This window comes from Pyxicephalus adspersus, chromosome 3 (assembly GCF_032062135.1).
Source record: "Pyxicephalus adspersus chromosome 3, UCB_Pads_2.0, whole genome shotgun sequence".
Lineage (NCBI taxonomy): Eukaryota > Metazoa > Chordata > Amphibia > Anura > Pyxicephalidae > Pyxicephalus > Pyxicephalus adspersus.
The window spans coordinates 156,194,001-156,202,971 of record NC_092860.1 but is presented as its reverse complement, the minus strand read 5'-3'; positions in this window follow the sequence as shown (position 1 = coordinate 156,202,971).

The following is an 8,971-nucleotide window of genomic DNA, read 5'->3' as shown; positions in this document are numbered from 1 at the left end:
TTGGCTCGTATCAGCAAAGAACATGCACACTCTTCTTGCTTGGGGATGTTAATCTGCTAGCCTTTTAGAAGAATTTTGCCAAGAATCAATCCTGCAGCATTTTAATCCCTTCCACCTATAATTCCTCCATAACCTCTTTCAGCCCAATGAGTTTAGAGGAGGTTTTTACTCTTCTCACATCATCTCCATCCACTGTCTGCCCACTCCCAATCCCCTCTGATCTACTGTGCCAGTTCCTCCAGCCTAGCCCCTGCAAGGACACAACTGTGCAAGTGTATTGCCTTCTTATACAGATATGTTTTGACATACAACATGACCCTGTACAGATAGGGTACATTTCATTTCAATATTCCAGTAAAGATGGAGGAGGATTGCGCTGACCTGTGTGTATCTGTAGAGTCCGAGGATTTGGGCTATTGGGATTGTTGTAGAAGATGACTGATCTCCAATAACACCGGCCAGCTTTCCACCTTTTCTACAGGAATAATTAGGAATTGTCTTCCATGGTCCAGATAACATATTCAATACACTCCTTATAGCCTTCCTTGGATCAGACCAAGAATCATACAGATGATAGCCCAATGTGATATTGACTGAAGGATCTAGAGTCATGTTTATGCTTTCAATAACAGAGATGAAAACTAGAGCATTTATAAATGCATGAGGCATTGATCTATAAAAAAAATTCTAGAAGTCAAAAATGACTAAAGTATATCTGGATAGAAATTATTCACAAGTGGCTTTATTTTTGCTTTTCTATGCACAAAAATGGCTGCTGGTGGCCTGCTTTATCAAAGTTCTCCAAGCCTGGTGAAGATAGACTATCATAGAAGAACCTGGGTAATCAAGCAAACTTGAATGGACCTACACCAGGATTAAAATTGTAAGGTCTTCAGGGAAGGGTCCAATTCTCTCCCTGTGTTAATGTATGTATCTGTCCGCCATTTGCAACCCCTATTTAATGTACAGCGCGGTCTAAAATAATTATAATAATAATTTAAAAAAAATTGCCAAATATTGGTAAATAATTTTATTAAATCCATTCTAGGGTTGCTGGATGACCGAGGTTCTCCTAAGAAAGTTTATCTTCTCCAGTATTGGAGAGTTTTAATAAATCAGGCCTATTGTGTAGCTACATCTCAGATTTCCTCCATTTAAGTGGACTTTGTTGCAAAAAAGCTAGTTCTTTCAAATATTTAAAAGCTTCATCGCCCATAACAAATAGCAGGATGGAAAAGAAAGTGATATGTGAGATACACAGAATACAGGCAAGGGTTTTGCATCAAGGATTAAGCTCACAGATTTAAAAAAATATGCAAATTTTAAACATGATGCACCTTCTGCAATGAAACATACTGACCTGCTTGGTTGTTGTCTTCATCTGTCAGAAAATGATGCCCAGAACATTGATAACCTCATGCTTTTATATAATATATTTCATTTACATACACAATCTCATTCCGGTTTGGCCAATCAAATTGACTGAAGACCCCACCAAGACAAGAATATCAGGGAAAGATAACAGCACCCATGCCAGGACGAGGACAGGAAAATGCAAAAAAATAAATTGCAATCAGACAGGAAAGGTTATTTTTTGAGGAAGTCTGTCTGATCTGAAAAAAAGAAATGGCTGGTCACCTGGGCTGACCCTGCCTAGGTTTATTCTGCTTCAATGAAAAAACTATTTTGAAAGATTACAATACGCAAAAAAGAGGTTCTGATTCATCTATATAGATAGAATTGTGAGATCACCATCACTGGAGGGGTCACCAGCCGGAGGAAGGAGGTCCTGATTCCCCAATGTAGATTTAATTGCATGGTGTATCACTGGAGGTCTCCCTAGCAGGAGGAAGGAGGTCCTGATTTCCTGTACAGACCTGTACAGATAGAATTGTGGGGTCACCATCATTAGAGGGGTCACCAACAGGAGGAAGGAGGTCCTGAATCCCCTATATAGATAGAACGGAGGGGTCACTATCACTACAGAGGTCACCATTTAGGAAGGAGGTCCAGATTCACATATATATATATAATTTCAGGTCACCATCTAAAGAGGGTTCACCAGCAAGAGGAAGGAGCTCCTGATTACCCAATATAGATAACATTGTGTGGTGCATCACTACAGGTCTCCCTAGCAGGAGGAAGGAGGTCCTGTTTTCTTGTACAGATAGAATTGTGGGGTCACCCTCACTAAAGGGGTCACCAGCAGGGGGAAGGAGGTGCTGATTCCTCAATATAGATATACCTGTGGGGTCACCATCACTAGAGGGGTCACCAACAGGAGGAAAGAGGTCCTGATTCTACTATATAGATAGAATTGTAGGGTGACAATCACTAGAGGGGTCACCAGCAGGAAGAAGGAAGTCCTGATTCACATATAAAGATAGGTTTGGGGATCACCATCACAAGGAGGTTAACCAGCAGAAGGAGGGAGGTCCTGATTCTTCTATATTGATAGAAATGTGGGGTCACCATCACTAGAGGGGTCACTAGCAGGGTGAAGGAGGTTCTGATTCCTCCATATAGATAGAATTGTGGGGTCACAATCACTAAAAGAGTCACCAGTAGGAGGACAGAGGTCCTGATTCCCCTATATGAATAAAATTATGGGGTCACCATCACTAGAGGGATCACAAGTAGAATGAAGACGGTCTTTATTCCCTCATATTGATAGAATTGTGGGGTCACCATCACTAGAAGAGTCACTAGTAGGAGGAAGGAGGTCCTGATTCCCCTAAATGGATGGAATTAGATAGAATTATGGAGTGTATCACCAGAGGGATTACGAGCAGGAGGAAGGAGGCCCTGATTCCTCTATATAGATAGAATTGTGGGGTCACCATCACTATAGGGGTCACCAGCAGGAGGAAGGAGGTCCTGATTCCGGTCACCATCACTAGAGGGGTCACCAGCAGGAGGAAATAGGTCCTGATTCCTCTATATAGATAGAATTGTGGGGTCACCATCACTAGAGGGGTCACCAGCAGGGGGAAGGAGGTCCTTTTTCTTCTATATAGATAGAAGTGTGGGGTATATAATTATGAATCTGTGGACACTGTGTATCACATGATAGAGGAGAAAGAGGGACATAACTGAAACATTTATACACGTTAAGGGTATGAATAGGGTTCAGTAAGCCATGATTAAGAACACAGGTACACGATCTCAAACTAGGAAGAGAAACGCACTAAGCTAACCTAATTGTATCATTTTAACAGAAATAACAAAACCAATAGCACAGGACATTGGACCAGACTTCCAGCAGAAGTAGAGAGTCAGTGAAAAACAAATGTCAAACATAATTGGTATACACATAGACCTATTCCCAGAATATAAATAAATAAGTAAAAGGGGAAGATGTGATAGACCACTTCTTTTGTATTATCCATCTTTTATGTTGTAATGTTACCGTTTCCTAAATTGAATGCTTTTTTCCTGCCTTTCTGGTATCTGTTGTAAGCTGGACAGTTAGACAGAAGTTTTCTAAAGTAAGAACTGATAGCATGAAAAAAACTGGCAGTAGTCAGTTCACCAATCATTTCAATACTTTAGAAAATGTTTTGGTTAGTCAAATACTTAAAATAGGATTTCAGTTCTTTAAACACTGCATTGCTGGGTGAAACATACTGATAATACTTTTTCCTTAGCTTTTTCAAAAAATCATGCTCTGATTTCACAGCGAGCACTCCTCCAATAATGACATCTCCATCCTGGAAATATTGGAATTCATCAAATTCCTCAGTAAACTTGAGGTTACAGGCCGGTCTCTGGGTATGTGATCTCCATAGTGTCATACAGAAGATAATTAGACAGAAAAAGATGACGTATGGACGAGAAGAAACCATAACTGTGATTGCTGTATTCCTCTTTCATTACATTGATATCCATACATTCATATCATATCTCACATTGTAGTATATGTGACACAACTACAGCTCGTGTATCCCAGGTACAATACAATGTCTCCTCTCCCCTCTCTTTATACAGATCAGTGTCATACATCTCTCATTGTTCTGAATATAGCGCTGTTTGTACAAGTAGTTTATTTGTAAAAGTGCTCAAAAATATAAGCTTGTTTTAAAAGTATATTTAACTATTTTAATATCTTCCTGAGCAAAACCAAAATGAAAAACAATTTTCTTTTAAAAATAGACATGCAAAGAAATCATTATGTATCAAAATGATTCCTCCATGTATATGTTAGGCTTAGGACCTTCAATCTTTGAAGATTGAACCCCAAGGCTCAAGTGGACGTTTTGGGTGTCTCATTTTTCTTCCTGTAGATGAGCAGCCAGAAAGAGCATGTTACCAGTGTTTCCAAGTGTTTTCATAGTGCTGGATTGAAAGGAAATGCAGAGTCATCAAGTCCAAGGACCTTCAAATAAGATCAATATCTGTGGATGACTGAGTAGTGGATTATGCTTATTAGTTGGTGGAGGGTTGTTCATTGGAGAGGAGATTAGGGAGGTTGGGGATATTGTGTCTGGTATAGGAGGGTTGGTTGGGGAGTTGTTACAGTGCAGATGGGCTGCTTGGGGTGGTAAGGCGCCTAGAGCAGGCTGGAGGGAAGGGGAGGTGCAGGCGATGTTGTGGTGGGGGAGATGGGTCGTTCTATTGATAGAGTGGATGATATGGGATGACCGGGGCAATCAGGAGGGATGTTTTTTTCTGGGGGGTCAGCAGTCAGCTGGAAGGGAGATTGTCGGCCGGGAAAAAGAAAGGTCTGCTGGTTATGCAATGAAGGGAACTGCAAATTTGGCAGAAAGTCTTGATTCGAGCTTGAATGTCCAGGCTGTGATGGGGGGCATGGGTTGTGTGCTCTTTTAGGCAAGGACACGGAAGAAATAGTGATGCCTCTGGTAAGAGGATGGATGCCAGTGAGGGTAGAAGGATTACGCTTGTTTTTTAAGTAGACATTTGGATGTAGAAGCAAGAAGGTGTTGGTGGAAAGGTTCTTGGTAGGGTTACGTATTCCTTGTTAGTTTTTAGTTCATCTGCAGGTGTCTAAAAATTTGTAATCTGAGTTGCAATTTCCTCGGGGTTGTGGCAGAAAAACTGGCTAAAGAGTTGGTGTTAGGGTGATTAAGTGGCCCCCTTTAGGTCACCGCCCTTGGTGGCTTGGTGGTATTTTTGTTGCTACTGGTGCCCAAGAAGCAGGCAGGCAAATTTGGAATAATTCATAATTTATTCAAATTGTTCCCATACAAAAAGGCACCTTGAGGACAAATTGCTTTATAAAAGAACAAACATATTTATTGCAACTCACTTTAAAAACATAATATTTACATAATATTTATTGACGCGTTTCACGGTATTTATCCATTTCATATCTTAATGCCCAGAAATCACTAATTCACCCAACTATATAAGTAGAAAACACTAAAATGTTATTGCAAACATTATTTATTAATGTAGCTGAAATCTACAGAGTAAGAGATCTATATGACATTCTTTTACTGTACATACCTGAATATGACAAAAAGGGAAAAAAACAGGTCACCCCTTATGTTGGCACTGGATATCACCATAGATTTGTACAAGGTATGGGGTTTATTGTAGCCACCCCTTTAGTCCAGTAACTTGCTACAAAAACACACGGTAAATAGCTTATGAGCCTATTCTGCCCTTCCAAACACACACAATATTATATATGGAAGTCATTCATTTGTTGCCTTACTCCTCAGTGTTGTAGTGTAGGTGCCACCTCAATAAAGACAGGGATACATAAGTTACCTTCCTATTTCCTTCTTGCACCTCTCTCCAATGGTGTCCAGTATAGACACTATATAACATGGAGAATGCACTCCCTCCTCCCCCTTGCTATGCTGTCTATTGCGTCTTGGTGCAGACACCGCGCCTACATCACTTTCTGTGAGATTCCAAGAAGTGAAAGTCGGAGAGATATCTTGCCCATACTCCATGTAATGGGATGAGGTGGCTGGGTGGTGAATTGCCCAGTCTTGCTATGCCACCCATTAGCAACTGGCGGTGATTACAGCTAACTTGTCAAACCTAGAAATGGGGGAAAATAGATACAAAATACAATATATATATATATATATAAAATATCTGTTTTGATATATAAATTCATCTGGATCAATAATACATAGGTATTAAAAAAGGTAAGTATCCTAGTGCCATTTTTCCACATGCAAGAGGTGACCATTTCTATCATTAAAAAATTCCCACATTATAGTATATATAGTAAAAATATATAGTTCACAGGACCCATGCCAACCATGAACATCCAACTCAAAACAATGTAGTTTGTCCAAATCCACAATTTGTACTCCAACTGGATCATAGTTGTGTTTTTTTTTTTTTTTTGCAAATTGCCAGCCTACTGGAGTCAGATAGTTCCCATCACTTATATCCGTTACGTGTACATATATACGTCTTTTTACGTAGTTTTGCCAACATAGAATGCCATGGGCACAGCGATAATATATCACAAATCTAGAACAACAATTCACAAAATGCTTAGTTTATTTTATGGGGGAGATTCTTAATTTTTTTCGATGATATATTACAAAGTCCCCAGGGGTATGTCCCTCTGGGTTTGAACTCACAGGGGTTGTCATTTACTAAACCCACATGAAGCCTAATCAATTTTCCCCTTCATACAAGGTCATCGTCTGAAAGTTATCTGTAGCTTTTTGACCACATAATTTCTCAAAAATGGATTCAATTTAGCCGTTTACTATTCCTTGCTCTTTGATACGCTATTTTTAGACATTTTTACTTGTACCCACATTTTGATAATCTTGCCGACAGGTCACAGGTTGCTATTTTAAATTGATCTTCATGTGAACAATTACTTCTTATTCTAAGGTACTGGCTGATTGGAATGCTATTCATTAAATGCCCAGCGTGTGAGCTTTGAGCAGTTAGTATATATATAATTAGGCTGAATCTCACAGTGTTCATCCTTTTTAACAGATCAATAAAAAAACAGATAAATACATTTTATAAATTAACAAAAAAAGAGATATTTTGATAGATATTGAATTGTGGGGTCACCATCACTAGAGGGGTTACCAGCAGGAGGAAGGAGGTCCTGATTCCCCTATATAGATAGAATTGTGGGATCACCATCAATAGTGGGGCCACCAGCAGGAGGAAGGAGGTCCTGATTCCCCTATATAGATAGAATTGTGGGGTCACCATCACTAGAGGGGTCACCAGCAGGAGGAAGGAGTATATAGATAGAACTGTGGGGTCACCATCACTAGAGGGGTCACCAGGGGGAGGAAGGAGGTCCTGATTTCTCTATATAGATAGAATTGTGGGGTCACCATCACTAGAGAGGTCACCAGCAGAAGTAAAAAGCTTGTGATTCCCCTATATGGATAGAATTATGGGGTGTATTACTAGAGGGATTAAGGTTTTAACAAGTGTATAACTATGAATCTGTGTACACTGTGTATCACATGATAAAGGAGAAAGAGGGACATGACTGAAACATTTATACACGTTAAGGGTATGAATAGGGTTCAGTAAGCCATGATTAAGAACACAGGTACATGATCTCAAACTAGGAAGAGAAACCCACTAAGCTAACCTAATTGTATCATTTTAACATGAAAAACAATTTTCTTTTTAGAAATAGACATGCAAAGAAATCATTATGTATCAAAATGATTCCTCCATCTATATGTTAGGCTTAGGGAGCCATCCATTGCCATTCCAATGAAAACATTGAAAAAATAATGTTTGATGTAGAGAAAATATTTAAATACAGCTTAGAAAGCAAGATTGAAAAAACACAATTGAAAAGACAATTAGTTGTCATAGAGGATTCTATCATCAGGGGATGGATAGAATAGTTTGTCGCCCGGATCCCTTCAACTTAATGGTTTGGTGTCTCCCTGGTGCCAGGGTTTGGCATGTGGTGGACCGAGTGGACAAATTACTGGGAGGGGCTGGACAGGACCCAGCTATCTTGGTCCATGTTGGAACCAATGACAATATAAATGGAAGATGGAGGATCCTTAAAAATCAGTTTAGGGAACTAGGTTTCAGGTTGAAGGAAATGACCTCCAAGGCTATGTTCTCTGGAATATTGCCTGTGCCATGCACAACACAGGAAAGGCAGAGGGAGCTTAGACAGCTAAACGCATGGCTTACGTCCTGGTGTAGAAGGGAAGGGTTTGGGTTCATAGAGCAGTGGGCTGACTTTTCATTGGGGTTCATCCTGTATGCCAGAGATGGTTTGCACTTAAATGAAAGGGGGTCTGCTGTGCTAGGGGAAAGATTTAGGGGAATGGTGGAGGGATATTTCAACTAGAACAGAGGGGTGGGACAGTTAAATAAGATGGCAGAAAGGTTAGTCAGGGGTCAGACACTAGTGGAGGGTGGATTGAGGATAGTTGGGGGGAGGATTATGGATAATTGTAAGGAGCTTCCCATGTTACAAACAAACATTGGATTGTGCAGTACTACCTGTACTGAGAAACAAAATGATTTGGCAAACAATGATGGTAAATGCAGCAATGGATTAAAAAACCTGTTCACCAATGCTAGAAGTCTAGCAAACATAATAGAGGAGTTGGAAGCCTTAATGAGTGAGGAGAATTTTGGTATTTGGTATTTGGTTAGTTGGTATTGCTGAATCCTGGCTTTGTTCTTCACATGACTGGGCTGTCAATATTCCTGGGTATACTCTCTTTCGTAAAGACAGAGTCAAACAAAACGGTGGTGCTGTCTGTCTGTATGTGAGAAGTGATCTAAAGGTGAATATAAAAGAAAAAATTGTGGAGGGAACAAGCGATGAGGTTGGGGCATTATGGGTGGAGGTGAATGTGGGGTTGAATAACACACAATTAATGATTGGAGTCTGCTATAAGCCCCCCAGTGCTAAGGAAGAAATAGAAAATCAACTACTAACACAGATAGAAAAAGCAGCAAAAAGTGGAAATGTTTTAATCATGGGAGATTTCAACCACCCTGACATTGACTGGAGTAATGGCAC